Source organism: Microtus ochrogaster (genome assembly GCF_000317375.1).
Source record: "Microtus ochrogaster isolate Prairie Vole_2 chromosome 14 unlocalized genomic scaffold, MicOch1.0 chr14_random_1, whole genome shotgun sequence".
Taxonomy (NCBI): domain Eukaryota; kingdom Metazoa; phylum Chordata; class Mammalia; order Rodentia; family Cricetidae; genus Microtus; species Microtus ochrogaster.
The window spans coordinates 3580854-3601125 of record NW_004949096.1 but is presented as its reverse complement, the minus strand read 5'-3'; positions in this window follow the sequence as shown (position 1 = coordinate 3601125).

Here is a 20272-nt window from a genome sequence, read left to right as displayed (position 1 = left end):
GAAATGGTGTCCTTTTAATGAATAGTTCTGGAACTAATAGTTCTGAGAAATTTGGCTCAGAACAATGAAACTAGACCTTTTCAGCTCAGCAGTTAGAAAGTAAAGCAAAGTTGCAGTAAATAATGGGGGAAATAGTTCAGAACAGTGAATAGTCAAGGATTTTTTTTTTTTTGAGATAAGTTCCCAGAGCATAGGAAACCTAAACAAAAATAGAGAAATGAGAATACATTGGCACTAGAATGTAAGGAGTTCCAGTAACCTGCCCAGAAGGGCCGGAAGTCAAAGCAATTCCCTGCACAGACCTGCTGAGCTCATAAGAGGTGAGCAACCACTAAGAGCCTTTAGCAACCTTCAGGACAGAGAGCATGCTTGAGGGGCAATGACCACTGTGGCTCACAAAAACGGCTTCCAGAAGCTATTGTAAAAAGTTTGTCTGAAGGAAACAACCTTCTCCAAGACCCAGCAATACAACTTCTGGGTATGTATCCAAAGGATACTCAATCGTACCAAAAAGACATGTGCTTGACTATGTTCATAGCAGCATTTTTTTTTGTCATAACCAGAACCTGGAAACAATCTAAATGCCCCTTGACTGAAGAGTGGATAAGAAAAATGTGGTACATTTATACAATGACATACTAAACAACAGAGGAAAAATAATGACATCTTGAGATCTGCAGGCAAATGAATGGAGCTAGAAAACATCATATTGAGTGAGGTAACCCACACCCAGAAAGACAAATAACATATGTACTCACTCATAAGTGGCTGTTAGACATAAAACAAAGAAAACCAGCCTACAATTCACAATCCAAGAAAACCTAGACAACAATGAGGACCCTATTGTCTAATCTACATGGGAAGTAGAAAAAGCAAGATCTCCTGAGTAAGTTTGGAGCATGGAGAGGGTTGAAGGGAGGGGTCAGAGAAAAATGTATACTAGATAAAATCAATAAAAAAGAAGTTCCTCTGAAAAGAGTACCAGTGCCACCATCAGCATCCACTGCCATTCTCAAACGAGATAGCCTGCTGCTGCAGTGACAGCAAGAACCTCAGTTCCACCAATACCTAGAAAAAAAATCTGCAGAATATGACCCTGCCTCTACCTGGAAGTGGACCACCAGAGCTGTGGTCCCACATGCAACTTGAGGAGGGACGATGTTAACCTTGGGCCTGCTTGCACCTGGAGGAGTGATCACTGAGGCTCTGCTCTGCCTGCACTGGATGGAGCATTTCAACAGAGCTATGGTCCCCAACTACAGCAATTGGAGGAAGAGAGACCTGAAGCACAAGCCCCACCTATTCTGATTGGAGAAAGAGATGGATAGATAACAAGGTAAGAATATACTCATCAAGAGCAAAACACACTACCAGAAACTAGTGATTATACTACAGCTGGACCTGAACACCACAACATAGATGGAACAGAAGAAAACAATCTTAAAAATAATTCTATGAAGATAATTGAAGCCCTTAAATAGGAAATAAAAAATTCTCTTAAATAAGTAGAGGAAAAGACAAAATATAAATTGGAAGCAATCAACAAATCCCTTAGAGAAAACTAAAAAAAAAGGCAACCAAATCAAGACTTAAAAACTGAAATAAAAGCAATAAAGAAAACACAAACAGAAGGAATTCTAGAAACGGAAAATTTGGTTAAACAATCATGAATGACAAATGCAAGTATAACCAACAGAATACAAGAGATGGAAAAGAAAATCTCAGGTATTGAAGATATGATAGAGGAAATAGATTCATTGGTCAAAAAAATGTTATATCCAATAAATTCTTACGACCCAGAAGCACCTCAACTGAAGAATGGATAAAGAAAATTTGGTACATTTATACAATGGAGTATTATTCAGTGGAAAAACAATGATATTATAAAATTTGCAGGCAAATGGACAGAAATAGAAAAAAAAACCTGAGTGAGGTAGCCCAGACACAGAAAGACAAATATAGTAGGTACTCATTCATAAGTGGATACTGGATGTAAAACAAACAATAATATGCCTACAGTCCACTACCGCAGAGAAACTAGAACCCTCTTCCAGTAATAGACGGGAGCAAATGCAGAGATAAGCAACTAACAACTAGGCGAAGCTCCCAGAGTACAATGAAAGGGAGGGAGGAGCAAAAATATGAACAAAGGGGTCAAGAGTATGATGGGGAAACCTTCAGGATCTCAGAGCAGATCTAGTGGGAGATCACTGATTTTGGACTGACAACTGAGGCACCTGCATAGGACCTGAACTAGGCCCCTGAATACAGGTGACAATGGTGAAGCTTGGGGAGTATATGGGACCACTTGTAGTAGAACAAGGGTTTAATTCTAATGCATAAACAGAATTTGTGGATCACATTCTCTTTGGAGAGATACCTTGCTTAGCCTAAACACAGGGATGTGGGAAGGCTTTGGTCTTTCCTCAAGATGGGTTTCTGTAGTAAGAGCTGTGGGCCTCTTCCCACAGTTGGGCTCCTGGCCACGTGGCTAGCTTATACCCCGAAATAACAACACACAAACTGTATTCATTTAAACACTGTCTGGCCCATTTCTATTAATGTGTGTAGCACCAAGGTGCGCTTACCAGGAAGATTCTAGCCTACGTCCATCCTGTGTCGGAGCTTCATCGTGTCTGCCCAGGAAAGGGGAGCATGGCGTCTGAGCTCACTTCCTCTTCCTCCCAGCATTGTTCTATTTACTCCACCCACCTATGTTCTATCCTACCAGGGCCAAGCAGTTTCTTTATTAATTAACCAATGACCTTCCTCCATTAGGTTTCCTCATTCAGGATGATTTTTTTCTAGTTCCGTCTGTTTTCCTACAAATTTCATAATGTCATTGCTTTTTATCACTGAGTAATACGCCATTGTATAGAATATATCACATTTTCTTTATCCATTCTTGGATTGAGGGGCATCTAGGCTGTTTCCAGGTTCTGGGTATTACAAATAATGCTGCTATGAGCATAGTGGAACAAGTGTCCTTGTGGTATGATTAAGCATCTTTTGAGTGTAAGACTAGAGTGGTATCACTGGGTCTTGAGGTAGATTGATTTACAATTTTATAAAAAAAAAAAACACCATGATGATTTCCTAAATATCTGTACAAATTTGCACTACCATCAGCAATGTTGGAGTGTTCCCCTTATTCCATATCCTCTCCAACACAGAGTATCATAAGCATTTTTTATCTTAGCCATTATTATAGGCATAAGATGGTATCTCAGTCATTTTGATTTGCATTTCCTTAACAGATAAGGATACTTATCTTGACCATATGAGATTTTATTGAGAATTCTTTGTTTAAACCTGTACCCAAGTTTTTAATTGGGTGGTCCTGAGAAAGCAAGCTCCATGGGAGAGGGAGCAGATCAAGTTTAGGGACTGAGCCAGCAATTTAGGTCAGAGCAGACTTGAGACAGCAAACTCCATGGGAAAAGGCACAGAGGCGCTACTGCTGAGTGAGTGAGCCAGAGCCAGAGACCTTTCAGGGTCTGGATGTGAATCTGGGACATTCAAGGGAGTAAACCTAAGCCAGGACCCCTGTGGGTCTGGGCCTGAGTCTAGGACCTTTAAGGAACTAGGCCTGAACCAGGTCCTCTGCAGTTCTGGGCATGAATCTGGACCCTACAAAGGAATAGGCAAGATCCAGAGATGTCTGCAGGTCCAGACTTGAGTCTGTGACCTCAGAGGGAGTGGGCCTGAGCCAGGACCTCAGTGAGTCCGGGCTTCGGTCTGGGATATCAAAGACAATAGGCAGGAACCAGAAAACTCTGCAGGTCCAAGCATGAAACTGAGATCTCTCTGAGGGAGTAAGCCTGAGCCAGGTCCTTTGCAGGTCTGGGTACACCTGAGCCTGGGAGCTCCAAGGACATAGACTAGACCAGAGCAAAAGACATTTGCAGGACCAATTCCAAGCCAGGGACCTCTGAGGAGCAAATCCACACCAGGATTTACAGAACCAGGTCAAAGCTGGTAGCCTGTGTTAGAACAGGTATGAGACAGCAAACTCCAAGGGAGTGAAACAAAGCACAGGAACACTGGGTGGCCTCAAAAACTAGGGGTGACCAAAGGCATAACTAGAACCATGGCACTGACTATACCATGAGGAACAACCATCTGAGCCTTGATTCACTAGCACCTAGAAGATTATTCAAAAGAATCACAGACAGCCCCAACCACACATATTAAAGGAAAAGATGAGTAGAAAAGATAAGAACACACACAACACCACAAAGAGCAACACAGCACCAGTAAAACTTAAAAATCCAACAACATTAAGACTTGAACAACCAAATATAGATGAAGCAGAAGATGATGACCCAAAACATAACTTTAGGAGAATGTTTGAAACTCTTAAAGAGGAAGTGAGAAATTCCCTCAAAGAAATAGAAGAAAAGAGAAACATAAAATTGAAAGACATCAGCAAATCCCTTAAAGAAAACCATGAAAAAGCAATCAAACATATGAAAGAAACTATTCAAGACTTGAAAACTGAAATAGAGACAATAAATAAAATACAATGTGAGGGAATTATAGAAACAGAAATCATGAGAAAACAATCAGGAACCACAAATGCAAGCATGAATAGCAGAATACAGAGATGGAAAAGAGAATCTCAAGAGCTGAAGATACAATAGAGGAAATTGACTTATCAGTCAAAGAAAACATTATATCTAACACAAGCTTAACCCAAAATATCCATGAAATATAGGACACCATGAAAAGGCCAAATCAAAGAATAATAAATATAGAAGAAAGAGAAGTTCAACTCAATAGCCCAGAAAATATATTCAACAAAATCATAGAAGAAAACTTTCCCAACCTAAAAAAGATATGCCTATGAAGATACAAGAAGCTTACAGACACCAAATAAATTGGATCAAAAAAAAGTTCCCTTGCCACATAATAATCAAAACACTAAACATACAGAGTAAAGAAAGAATATTAAGAGCTGCAAAGGAAAAAGCCCAAATAACATAAAAGGCAGACATATCAGAATTACACCTGACTTTTCATTGGAGATAATGAAAGCAAGAAGATTGTGGCCAAGCATTATGCAGACACTAAGAGACCACGGATGCGAGCCCAGACTATTATACCTAGCAAAACTTTTAATCACTATAGAAGCACAAAGCAAGATATTCTATGGCAAAACCAGATTTAACCAATACCATGCCACAAACCCAGCCCTAAACAAGGAAGGAAGAAAAACTCCAACCAAGGAAGTTGGCTACATCAACAAAAACACAATTGATGGTCTCATAGCAGCAAATCCCAAAGAAGGAAAACACACACAAATTAACATCACCAACAATTAAATATAAATAAACAGAAGATAGCAATCACTGGTCATTATTATCCCTGAATATAAATGGACTCAACTCACCTATAAAAAGGAAGAGGCTAACAGATTGGATACAAAACCAGAATCCATCCTTCTTCTGCATACAAGAAACACACCTGAACCTCAAAGACAGACATCATCTCAGAGTAAAGGGTTGGTAAAAAAATTTCCAATCAAATGGACCTAAAAAACAAGTCTGTGTATCCATCCTAATATCTAATGAAATAGACTTCAAACTAAAATCAATCAAAAGAGACAAATAAGGACATTTCATATTAGTCACAGGAAAAATCTATGAAGAGGAAATTTCAATATTAAACATCTATGCCCCAAATACAAGGGCACCCTCATATGTAAAAGAAACAATTCTAAAGCTTACATCATACCTTAAACATCACATGCTAATAGTGGGAGACTCCAACACTCTACTCTCACCACTGGACAGGTCTGTCAGACAAAAAATGAACAGAAAAATAAAGGAACTAACAGATGTTATGATTCAAATAGACTTAACAGACATCTATAGAATATTCTATCAAAACATAAAAGGATATACCTTCTTCTCAGCATCTCATGGAACATTCTCAAAAATTTACCACATACTCAGTAACAAAACAAACCCCAACAAATACAAAAAAAAAATGGAATAACCTCATGTATCTTATCAGATATATGAACTAGAAATCAACAGCAATACTAATTCCAGAAAGCCTGCAAACACATGGAAATTAAACAATGCTCAAATAATCATTAATGGGTCAGGGAAGAAATAAAGGAAGAAACTAAAATTCAATGAAAATGACCATACAACATTCCAGATTTATGGGACACAGTGAAAGCAGTGTTAATATGAAAATTCATAGCACTAACTGCTGGAAAAATCCCACACTAGTGAATTAACAGAACTTTTGAAAACTCTAGAACAAAAAGAAGCAAACTTACCCAAGAGAACTAGACTACAGAAATAATCATATTGAGAGCTGAAATCAATAAATAGAAACAAAGAAAACAGTACAAAGAATCAATGAGACAAAGAGTAAAACATTACATTATGTGAATCTCTTATATCCATCTCATTTTTCTCAAATAGAAGTTTAAGTTTTATAAGTAAAATTTTGTTCTTTGTATCCTATAAATTTGTGTTAAACATACTGATACTTTTTATCTAACCTAAGAATATGAATTGTCTAAATATTATCTTCTTTTTCAAAATAATTCATTCCAATGAGGATAAAGATAATATAGAATATTATGTAAAAGCTTTATAGTTATGTAGCCTGGAATCAAATTTTACTTTATATTCCGCAATGCTGACATTTTCTACAGTCAGTCTATTGCAATTAATCCTTTGTAACAATGAATTGTAATTTGTTAATATGTGCACCGCTTGATAGTTATTTGCTCAACACTGTGAATTGATCATTCACCATCCCTTAATTATGGTGCTAATTAAAAATAAAAATATTGCATTACCCACCATTAGTGAGCTTTCAATAAAGCTGTACTTTTCATGTAAGATTAGCTGTAGATATGTTTTATAGACTTAATCTATCAGATTAGAGATACTTTTCATATGTTCAGAATTTTTTATAATTAACGGATGTTGAAATTTATCGTTTTAAATTTATTGAGAAAATTGTCTTTCTCTGTTAGATTGTTAATTATAATAAATTAATGTCATTCCCTTGGGATAGATACCATTTGATAATAGTGTATATGTCTTACTTTGTTCAGTTTACAAATATTTGAAAGATTTGGTCTACTTTTTTTTTAATATAATGTCTTTGTTTGAGGATTGTACATGCCATTTCTGCAAAAAGTGTGGGAAATATCCTCTAGGTTTCTATCTTGTATTTTCTGGAATTTTTTTCATACTGTTGATTCTACATTCTCTTATGTTTGGCAAAATTACTGTTGAGGTAGCTGGGGAAAATGGCTCAACAGTTAAAAACACTTTCTGCTCTTCCAGAGGTCCAGGTTCAATTCCCAGAACCTTCATGGTGGATCACAACTATCTGTAATTTTAGTCCCAAGGCATCTGATTTCTTCTGGCCTCCACAGGCAATGCCTGTACATGGTACACAGTTAAACAAGCAGACAAAAATGCCTACACATAAGATAAATGAATGAATTTTTAAAAAATACTGTTGTAGGTATGCAAGGCTGGTGGTTCTGGAATGAGAAATTTTTGGTTATAGAATAAATTTCTTCAATCATATAAACTATTCCAGTTATATTACTTCCTCTATGATCATAGTAGAGTTTTGCATTTTGAAATGTTAGTCATTTTATAAGCTTCAAAATTTATTTACATTCTGTTGCTCATGAGTTCTCTTGAAGTCTTTTTCCTGTCTCTAGGGTCTGGCTCACAACCCTTTGTCTGAGTTGTGGTTGATGTTCTGAGCTTTCTTTTTGGCCTTAGTCATCATAGAGTTCATCAATCATTGATCTTTTTATAGAAAAAAAAAACTGATTTGTTAAATGTTTGGGGTTTCTTTAATCTAATTGATTTGTTCTATCTCATTGGTTGTGCTTTCTTTTTTTGTTTGTTTGTTTTTTTTTCCTTGATTTCTTAAGGAAGTACCTGCATTGTTTTTAACATCTTATAATGTAAACACGTGCTGGTCTACAACTCAATCTATCACCTAGTCTAGCCATATGTAGCCAACAATGATTCAAAGTTTGTGTTATCAGAGAACACATTCTTTAATTTGTCATTTGTGTTTCTCAATAACTGAGCTGTATTTACAACCCCTAGTCTGTGGCTTTTTGTTAATGACTTAAATTTGACATTTTAACATCCAATTTCATCATTTTACATGCTTTATTTGTCTATTTCATATGTTTGTTTTAGGGACTGGAATGTGTTTTACATCAGTCAAGGTTCTTGGGCACTTGGACTTCCTCGGATTGGCTGAAAATGACTGAACACAATCCCACTCTTCATGAAACTACATTTTCTTTACCTATTCAGCTGTTGAAGAGCATGGAATTTTAGTGTATTTTGTCTGTCTTTGGAAAGGCTGGCTCTTCTTGAATTTAGTTTATTTGATTCTAACCTCAGGTCTGTCTTTTAGAGACTCCAGAAAAAAATTTATTTTGTCAACTAGCTTTTATTCCTGTTCAGAGTCTGGGTGCTCTCACTCTCCAAGTATGTGCTTTTCTACAAGAAATTTAACTACTTTTAATGATGCTGATTATTTAATACAAGTGAATTGAAAACGATACCTGGAAAAGGACTTGGAACTAATTGCTTAATATAAATTAAGAATCCCTCTCTCCAAAAATAAGTTATCTGTAATATTAAAATTTGAGGTATAGCATTCAATCTTCATTTTTAAAAAAATATAAATCTTGTTTGATGGAGGTTCTTCTGGACCAGCATCAGAGTTTATCACAAATATCTTAAGTGGGGAAGTGAAGGAAGAAATTAAGGGTAGGTAGATTGATGGCTAAGCATTCAGTGATTTGGGAATTACTACTGACCATGCTATCTGCATAATGTGCATGCTTATAGAAGGAAATAAATCTCTCATTCTCTCTCCACTTCTGTCTCTATCTCAAGAGAGAGAATCACCAAGCAACACTAAAAATTTATAGTCCTGAGATCCAAAAAGTTTTCCTATTGAAGAATTTTTTTAGAAAAGAAGAAAATGTGTGTTTATATCATAAAGAACTTACGTAAATTAATTGGTATAAGTCTACAAACATGAGAACAGAAGAGGTCAGAAACATGACTGGAGAAAAATGGCCCAAATTAACTTTTCTCTTAAATTGCATAGGCGTTTTGCAAACCACTAGACACCATGAAAGCCTCGTCCTTCTCTCAGAGTACTGGAGATATCCAAATGAAACAGGGTTACTCAAAAATAGGCATTAACAGACTTTGTCTTTTAGGAAATGGCTTCATACTCTGTTCTTTGATCGAGCAATTTAAGATGAGTAGAAGAACGACTATTATGAATGTGTTTATAACAGGATTTGGGGAACTGAAGAGTCTAGAAAACGCAAAAATCCCTGTTGGTAAACTGGGTTGGTCACAAACATATTTAAATTTTTAAGAGTATTCACTTGAGCCCTCATCTTTGTAAAATTCAAAAGATACTTAAAGATAGTGAAAATATACTACAAATCCAAAACATTTCCTGGACTTTGGCTTCCTTTCAGAGGATGTTCATATTTTGTTTAAAACTGTATCTACATATCTAATCTATATCTCAGACTGTTGACAGAGTTTCTTTTCCATCTCCAGCCATAAATGACTACATAAAGACTTTTTCATGATTATGAAAGCTTAGCCTATAGCTTAGGCTTGCTCCTCACTAGCTCTTATAACTTACATTAACCATTTATGTTCATCTACATTCCATCACGTGGTGTTACCTCTCTTCCATCTTGCACCCACTGTGTGCTCTCCTCTCCTCCCCATCCATACCTGGATTTCTCCTCCTCTTCCTTTCTCACCCTGAAAATCTTGCCTATACTTCCTGCCTCGCTATTGACCATATAGCATTTTATTACACCAATTATAACAAAAAAATCTTCAAACAGTGGATAAATATCCCACAACATAAGGCTAAAGTTTTTTAATCAAATTATTTATCAAATTAATTAGAATGAGAATAAACTTGAGAGTGCAATGTGCTTTTTTGACAATTCCTATTATCATATATTTTCTTAAACAATAATAAAACCATTTTATAAGTGTGAATAACATTATTTCTAAAAATTATCTTTTTGTTTATACAAGTATATTTTTAGATAAGCAGATTATAACATTTCTTATTCTACCCAAATAGTAATGGCTATTAGAATAGAATTTTCACCTTTCTTTAGATTCACTAGACAATAAACTGGCTTTTTATAATATTCAACAAATCAAAACCAACTCAGTCTAGCAGGTACCATCAGACATTACTTTTTTTTTCTTTTTTTTTTTTTGAGACAGGGTTTCTCTGTGGCTTTGGAGCCTGTCCTGGAACTAGCTCTGTAGCCCGGCTGGTCTCGAACTCACAGAGATCCGCCTGCCTCTGCCTCCCAAGTGCTGGGGTTAAAGGCGTGCGCCACCACCGCCCGGCTCTATCAGACATTACTTATCCTCTTTCCATAGCAGACACATGTTATTCAACAGAAACAGAAAACATGAAACCTGGCATAAAATAAAATGACAATGTGTCTTGGAAGAATACATTCTTGAAATGCACATCATAAGCAACAGCAAAGATTTTCTTACTTGATTATAGCTGGAAGGGAACATATCACCAATGCAGGTGTCTATAACACAAGGGCTGCAAACTGTAGCTTTCAGGCACTGTATCTCTTGTTCTTCCACCCTTATTTTAAAGATTTATTTCTTTTCTTTATGTGTATGAGACTTTTACCTTCTTGTATGACTATACCTGGTACCTATTGATAGCAGATGAGAGTGTTGGATGCTCGAGAACTGGATTGGTAGAGAGTTGTAGAAGACCATTTGATTTTTGAGATCTGAACCCTGGTTTTCTGCATGAGCAGCAAGTGTGCCCTTAACCATTCATCATTTCTCCAATCCCTTGAGTCTGTTTTCAGATGTGAAGATTTTTTGAATATGGACATTTCCAGTTTTCATTTGTCACAATAAAAAAATAAGTTGCAATAGAGACCATTCTGCTAGTAATACTTAAAGAAAATAGCTTGTCTGACACTGTTAAAGAAAATTCCTACTACAGAAACAAATACTTATACCTGATAGAAGAGAAGTTATATTTTTCGGTGTGTGTGTGTGTTTGAGAGAGAAGGAGACAGAGAGAAAATTTCAGGGGAGTAGTGATGCTTACATTTGAATGCTTACTTTTATTGCTTTTACTGCTGTACTTAGCTTTTAACACTGTGTACCTTAGAATTTGGTAGCTGTTCACCAAGTTTCGTATTTGCCTTTTTCTCCAGCCACGTCCCAACTTTTGAAACTCTATAGCTATTTTCCAATCCTGTGACCTCTGAGTCTTGTCTTGTGTTTCTGCTCCATTTACTGTGTCTCTTACTACTCTTCTACACTAAGCCAAGCATCAACCCCCACCCTAAATGGATATTCACTTCCCCCTTATGCATGTAAGCTCATATGTATGGAAACTGGTAAGACTTTGTGCCAGTAAGAACTTATTTCTCAGCATTTTATTATTTTATTATAAAAGATTAATTTGGGTTTTCCTGTTCTTTTAATTCAACAATCTTTACAGATTTAGTGCTTTATCAGAATAAAAGTTCTATTCTGCTAGTTTCTTTCTCTCTTCTATCATGGATATTAAAATATTTTATGTAATTAATAAATGTTTTTGCCTTAATAGGTGAGTATATTCGTGAAAAGTTATGAAGGCTCAGCAGAGGTTAGAAACAGATTAATCAGTACTTAGGCCAGGTCTGTTTCACAACTTTAGGCCTGGTATAATTGTTACCCTTTTCTCTAAAATTTTCCAGTGTGTCTGTCTATATAGTCATTTAACCATCTGCCTTAGTTGTATTGTATTAGGTCCTACGGAGAATCTTTGAAAAGAAATTTTTGCATATAACACTAAAGAAACAAGACATTTCTTGTCTAATTTGAGTTATAATGCTAAGTGAATGTGACTAGGGAGAGTTCAATATGTGTAGATAATGAAGGACTTCTAAACCGAGAGCATTGTGAAATTTGTGGCCAGTAGACTTGATTTAGAGGTTTAGACCTCACTTATTCAAAGGTCAGTTTTCCTCCAATTCTTACAAAAGTCGAGTATAAATGGTAGTGTTGAACAGGGCTTTTTGTACCTTGTCCTGTGTTGAAAGGAGCTTACCAAATCCTAATTCACCAGTGTTTTTTTTTTTTTTTTTTTTTTTTTTTGGAAGCACAGTTTCAGATGTCAATGGGCCAAAGTGAAGAAGGTTACAACTAATGGCAGGGTAGCATGCTGCTGCTCTGTAGAAGAGAGGTCCATAAGTTTCCTGAAATGTTTGAGGCAGATTTTGCAGTGGAGGTTTGAGTATATGACATCAAAGCATTGAGAGATCCCATATAATTATATTTTAATCAGTTGAATATTAAATGACCATTAAGTCTGTACAGGCCAGTGCCTTTGAACTTTGAAATCCCACCAATAAACATAGAGGAAAATCAGCCTCACAATAGATTCAGCGAGATAATGTGTTCTATGAGAGAACTTTACATGCTTTTAAGATATTATCATAAATAAGGGCTCAAGATGTTCATGTGTTCTTGATCAAATATTAATATATCTGTTTGGATAAGGTAACTGTCTATAAGCCAATAGAGGGGAAATGGTGTCATTTGGAGGTGGCAGAGAAACTTAGCAGACAACCAGCAGTGGGGAATGTTCCAGAGTAAAGATGAGAAAAATAATTTTTCACCATTGTGGTTGAGTAAAATGAAAATGTGTACTTCCTCACCCCCCTATGACAAAGGATAGGGACCATATATCTTGTCAGCACCTGATACTACTTTGCTGGAGGACTTTAATTAGATAGGCAAGACAGCTTGCAAGAGAAAAAAAAAAGTCGAGAATCTCTATTCTGGGGTAAATTTTCTAAGCAGTGTGTGAGAGGTGTACGCAGAAATCCTGTTGGCAAAATATTTTGTGTAAGTGCCTCCCACACACAGCTTGAAAATGTTACCCCTATGTGCTTTCCCTTCCTGCTGCTATTCAAATAACAAACGTCTGCAGAGCCTTAATCGGCTTCTTCTTCTCTCTTGCCCCATGACTCCTTAAAGAAACATTAGCAACTATTGTATTCATCTCCGTATGTCATTTCATGTAATTTGGAAATGATTTTAAAATTAAATTGAGTTCCTTTTTTTCCCTAAGACAGTATCTAGAAGGTAAGTGAAACGAAATGAGCCATAGATATTCCCCAGTAGGATAAAAAGGTTGAATTCAAATCCATTGAAAAAGTGGTAGTTTCTTTTAATATTCTTTGTGTCTGTTAAATGTTCAATGTTTCTGATGAAACACAGAACTGAATTTATAGCAGCTGAAATGTCTGCCTTGTAAAGATCTAAACATTTTAATGGCATCGTTATTCTTCAACGACTGCAGCATTTTCTTTGCCACCTCTGTTAAGAGGACTATCATAAGAGTCTAAGTATCATCCAGTTCCTGGAGGTTCTGTAAAATGTCTGGTATAAGTATCAGCTACTGAAACACAAGAACAAAGATATTTGGCCTCTTCTTTTGTTCTCCATATGCTCCATGAAATTTTATTGAGTATGCATAGTGTGCTTATTACAAAAGTGTAATACTGTGAACTAAAAGTATTAGTGGGACAAAGACTCTATGGATCCAAGAAGACCCACAAAGAACTGTTGTCTACAATGTGACATTGGGTACCATATTTAACATAGCTTGCTGTAGCTTCCTGTATAAGGTTTTGAAGAACAAGAGATATCACTATGTACAGAAGCTAAGACATTATAGAAGCTAAGATTAGGGAAATTCTCTTCCTCTACCTTTTTAATTAAAGAAAGAGATATAACCGATTTTAGGAGAGGAAAAAATGGCATCTTCATGTTTGAATTCAAGTTTTAGTTTCCTTAGAATCCAGTATACTCACAAAATGATTAGCCCTTATAGCAATACAGAGAAAAGGTAGACTCCTCTGATCTGTAACTAGTCAAATGGTATAGAGGATGGCCCATGTTCCCTAAGTGACTAAGTTCATCTAACTCTATACTTCAGTCTGGTACTATAATTTAAATGGTCTCATTATCTCTCAAATTATATGCATATAGCAATCCCCAAGAGATGGTTTAAAAATGCATATTGTTTAAAATCTCTAGAATTTCTGCATCAGTAGGTCTGGAGAAGGCCGGGAAATCTTTTCTTTTCTTTTTCTTTCTTTCTCTTTCTTTTCTTTTTTTTTTTTTTAAGAAACAAGTTCCTACATGATTCCTGACTCTTTAGGTTGCTCATTGTAAACTCATGCCTTAATTAATGCCTAGTCTTCAAGGAATGATTCCCTTTGTCTCTCAGTCCTCTTTCTTTTTGAATCTCTGGATAACCAATTATTTCCTTCAAACTTAGCAGATAGAAAACAAACACAAGTTTGAATATGCTAATATTATGCTATTCTGCTTCTAATAAATATATTTATGTATAACACACAGTTATTAAAATTTTTGAAAGTTAACATAAGTAGTCACAAAAACTGAAAAATGATTCTGAAATAATTTGAGTTAATTGATAAAATTAAGCATATTTGCAACTTCTGATTTTAAAATAGTGTTATTCTATTCTATATCATTTTAGTGATGTTACAGAATGTCAGTTTAATCTTTCTGTGGAGGAGTCCAATTACTTTCTTGGTTTTCACTGTTTGCTGAGCACTCCTGTTCTGTTAGCACATTCTAGATCTCTTTGTCTTTAAACTTGTTTTAGTTTTGAAATTTTAATAGTATAGTTTCTATTTCTCATTTTTCCATTTCTCAATACTCCCCAATGTATTACCCCATTCTGTGTTTTAAATTCATACATTTATGTGTATATATTTCAACCTGCTCATTCTGCATAGAAAAGAGCACAGCAGCTGGTTGTCTGGATCTTTTTGAAGGCAAATAATACTATATTGATGAGTAGTGGTTTTAGCATCCAAGAATTTGCAGTTTAAAAATATGTATTGATTAAGTAAAATACCTGAATTTTTTTATTGACTATCATAAATTCATATTCACATTGTGATACACTGATTCATCCCAACTTTCTAGAGTAACCCGTCATCCTCCCCATAACTAACATGTTACCTGTCACTGATGTCAACAAGACCATTTTATAAAGTTAAGCTAATTTCCATGATATATGCCCTGAAGACATAAGGAATAGATGGAGCTCACATCCAAATAATAGAGGTTATATCCACTAGACCTGTGGCCAAGAATCCAATAGAGAAAAATAGAACATTTATTCTAAAACCAGAAATAAGACAAGGAGGCCTATTCTCTTTCTTAGTCATTATAGTGCTTGAAGACTTAGATATATCAATTATAGAAGCAAAAGATGCAAAATAAATGCATGTGAATGAAAAAGTTAAAATATACTTATTTACAGTAACAATGATTTTATAATTTAAAGACAATAGGAACTATTGGAAATTTCTTAGGTCTAATAAACACATTAAAGTTTCACAATGCAAAATCAATGCTTAAAAAATATACACAATAAACTCTCATAAAAAGAAATTAGGGAAACTGTCTCATTGAAATAGCAAAAAAAAAATTAATGTAGCCAAAGTCATGAAAGATCACTACAATGAACATTACAAGATATTTAAAAAGGGAATTGAATAAGACACTAGATAATAGAAACAATTTTCATGCTCCTGGGTTGGCAGAACTGATATCATGAAAATGATTTTATAACTAAAATTAACCTTCAGAATTCCAATATTTTATTTCACAGATATAGATAAGATAATAATTTATGTAGAACTATAAAAACACTACAAGCAATGAAAAAGTGATAGAGAGCCCAGAATTGACAAAAAAAAAAAAGAAAAGAAAACAGAAAGGTAGACCAATGGAACAGAATAGAGTAACAGGAAATAAGTTAGCAAAGCCATGGCTACTTTATTGTTGACAAAAGTGTCAAAAATATACAATGGAAATTGTTAGCATATTCAACAAATGATGCTGTCAAAACCAGATATGCATCTGCAGAAGAATGAATTTAAATCTTTGTTTTTTACACATACAATTTTAAATTGATCAAAAACTGTAATTCACTTTCTTATATTTAAATATTTAATAACTTTTTGCTTTTTAAAAGGTTATCAGTTTTTATCATATTTTACAACATTTTTATTAATATGTTAGTTTATGCTTTGATATTGGAAATAATGTGGCTAACTAAACATAATAGTATTATATTTCACTCAGTTTAAGATACAACATATTCTTTGGTCTCCATTTCTTTAATTATTAGTTATATATGTCTATGTATCACTAATATATATTTATATACATATGCATATAGATCTGTATGATTATACATTCATAAACCCAACTTTTGAGTTAATTTAATTTTGCTATTACATGCATGTGTCTAGGGAAGAAAGCTTGGGACTGGATAACCTATCAACAGGCTAATGGCCTCTGTCTCAGCAGCTTATAGCTCTTTTAGAGGAATGCGAGATTTCAGGCACCCACATTGGCATGTCACTTATTGTTTTCATTTTAGGGAGTCTTGTTTAGGTGACCATACTGTTGAGATTTGATGTTTCCCTCAAGTATATAGAAGACATACTCTTGCAGGAGATTTCCTAGGAATCTGATTGTACAGGTATCGCTTGTGTATAGACATCCCATAGTCAGCAATGGGCTCATGTTTAGGGTCTATGGTCTTACTAGTGTTGCTACACTCTCATGGGCAATGAATGACCTAGATTTATAGTATCCCATATGAGTTTCTTCCTCTTGAGCAGTCTTTAAGTCCAAGTATGTGTCTGTGGGTTACCCACAGTTCTAAATGTCACTATAATACCTTTGGAAATATCGTGCTGTGCTGGCCATTATTATGGTTCATAGGTTTTGCAGGTGATTAAGACTCCTGTTTGCTTTTCTCTCTTGGCAGCTTGCGCAGCAACCTTCAGTACTGTGACAACTAGGACTCAAGAATCAGGCTTTCAGAGCCTATCCTGTTTGATTCATCCAAGTCCTGAGTTCAAATTATATTGTGTCTTCAGAAAATTGGAGGCAATCAATGTCAATATCAATAGTTTATATTGTTTCAGGTGTCACTCAGATTATCCAGACCAACAACCCAAACAGATTTTCTATGCATGGTGTGTAGGATTTTTGTTAGTCTGTTCTTCAGGGAGGCATAATCTCCCTTTATGATGTAACTTATACACATACATATATAATTTTAAACATAACATATAAACATAAAAGAGTATCATTTTCTATGAGTGTTTCAAACATCTCTAATGTATTTTATCCCCTCTTTTTCTGTCTCCCTCTGCAGTGTTCTTCCTCTCCCTGTCCCGATTGATGCCCCTCACCCCCTTTTCACATTTATAGTGTCCGTACCCTCTTCACTCTTCCCCTCCCTAGAACTCCTTCACCTATCCTCAACCATGGTCTTGTTTTACTTCCAGTTTTATGCATTTACTCTGAGTTATAGACTCATATCTGAAGACTTAGAGCTAGGATACACAGATAATGTAGATCACGTAAGGTTTGTCTTTCTATGTCTAGGTAACCTCTCTCAGTACAGCGGTTTCTATGTCTATCCATTACACAGAGCACAAAATAACCTGATAAAAATTCAGTAAGTTCAAAGATTATAAAGTATATTTGACCTTTGTTAAATTGTTGCTGTAGATGATGGGGATGTGTAGAAGACAAGAAAGAAGTGTAAAAGGGTGTTCTGGGTATCTATAACTGTTCCCTATCATGAGTAAGTTGTAAGCATATGATTTATAATAGCTCATTGACTTGTATAAATTTTGTATTTTGCTTCCCATGAAAACATTGTTTGCATTAAAAACTGTGTAATCAAAAAATAGTACCTATATCACTATACCTACAGACAAACAGAAAATATCATAGTAAACAGAAATTAGACCTTATATGAAATACATTTCTATTTTTTTAATTTATTTATTTATTAAGGATTTCTGCCTCCTCCCCGCCACCGCCTCCCATTTCCCTCCCCCTCCCCCAATCAAGTCCCTCTCCCTCATCAGCTTGAAGAGCAATCAGGGTTCCCTGACCTGTGGGAAGTCCAAGGACCGCCCACCTCCATCCAGGTTTAGTAAGGTGAACATCCAATCTACCTAGGCTCCCCCAAAGCCAGTAGGATCAAAAACCCATTGCCATTGTTCTTGAGTTCTCGGTAGTCCTCATTGTCCGCTATGTTCAGCAAGTCCGGTTTTATCCCAGGCTTATTCAGACCCAGGCCAGCTGGCCTTGGTGAGTTCCCAATAGAACATCTCCATTGTCTCAGTGTTTGGGTGCACCCCTCGCAGTCCTGAGTTCCTTGCTCGTGCTCTCTCTCCTTCTGCTCCTGATTTGGACCTTGAGATTTCTGTCCGGTGCTCCAATGTGGGTCTCTGTCTCTGTCTCCTTTCATCGCCTGATGAAGGTTAATATTCAGGAGGATGCCTATATGTTTGTCTTTGGATTCACCTTCTTATTTAGCTTCTCTAGGATTGCGAATTATAAGCTCAATGTCCTTTATTTATGGCTAGAAACCAAATATGAGTGAGTACATCCCATGTTCCTCTTTTTGGGTCTGGCTTACCTCACTCAGGATAGTGTTTTCTATTTCCATCCATTTGTACGCAAAATTATGAAATGCATTTCAATGCAAGTATAGAAATCTTTTTCTTTAGAGGCTTGTGTCTATTATACTATAACATAGGAATGACATAAGAACATATATTCTTATGTTCAATAACATCATCAACCACTCAAGTTTTCTTATTCAATTTCTCTTCTGGCTTCAAGGTGGATTTTGAGCAGGGAGTTAGTCAAAGTTATAAAAAGATGATAGTAAAGGTGAAAGCTCCATGACAGCATCAGACCTATATTTCATTCATCATGACACTGCTGTGTCAATCTAAGATTAATGAAACATGGAATGACAAAGCTATAAAAAAGTGAAAGGAACAGGAAAGGATTTTGAAATAGGCGATAAAAGAGCCAACCCCCGTGTCTTGTCATAGACTTGAAAGATATTCCTTGGAAACTAGATATTCCTTGGAAAAGTACTATAACTGAGAAGAGAAGGTACATTCAAACTAAGGGGTTCTACTGCATGACTTTGTTGTAGATATGCATTTTCATTGTCTAGAGAAAAAATCCATGAGGTATTCAATTATTACCATTGAAATAAAATGAATGGAAAGAAAGAACATTCTAGAAGCTATTCTTCATTTTTCTGGGTTTTCTTATTCACTAGTAAATAGCAGTTCAACCTGTGAGACGTCTAAGAACAATGGTTTACATGGAGGTGGAATTTCCTTTAAGTTTATACACTGAATACTTTTTTTGTCATTATTTTATTTTTGAAGATTTTAGCTTTTCTTAAATTAACAATTGATGCAAAAGTGTTCCAACTGCAACTAAAATAGAAACTTAAGCAAAATAAAGTATTATCAAGAACATTTAAAAATAGAATAATTTGTTCTAATACGCTGATGATCTCATGGCAGTGACTCGAAAGGAAATTAGGCAGAGGACACTTTAGTGCCTTTCTTTGCATGGAAGAAACTGAGGCAGCATTTGTAGCATCTTTGAACACACAGCACAACGGGATTTGATTAATTTTACCTTAGGCTATATACAGAGTATTTTACTTTCATTGTTCTTGTTCAAAAGCCATATATAAAAGTGTTTATATATCATTCGAAAAAACTAATAAATAATTAATATATTATGGTTTGGGGTTACTCTACTGTTCTTTATAGCTTGAGGCAAAATGCATGGCTTGCCTTTCAATGCTAATACAGAGTCTACCTGTAAAGGAAAGCAAAAATAATTTCAACCTGACTTTCTCAAGTGTAAACTAGCTGAGAATAAACACAATCCCTTATTTAGGAATGTGGAGTATACATACACATCTATATTTGCAGAAGATGGAAAATCCCTGTTAATAGCTCATGGAATTTGTCACAGGTAGGTGGCATTTGGTGACTCACAAGAAGGGAACTGAACTGCAAATTAATTACTTTTTGGCTACAAAATGATGCTGGATTTTTTGTGCTAATCATGGAATAGTTAATAAATGTCATTCAAGTCATTAAAACTGGAGCTTCTGATGCTGTTGGAACCTAATTATAGTACGGTTTTAGAGAGCAAACATTTCTGGTAATCTACTTCAACTAATATAATCTACTGTTAATTAATATTCTTCAGTAAATATACTTTTTGCCCAGTAGTGAATAACTCTCCTCATGATT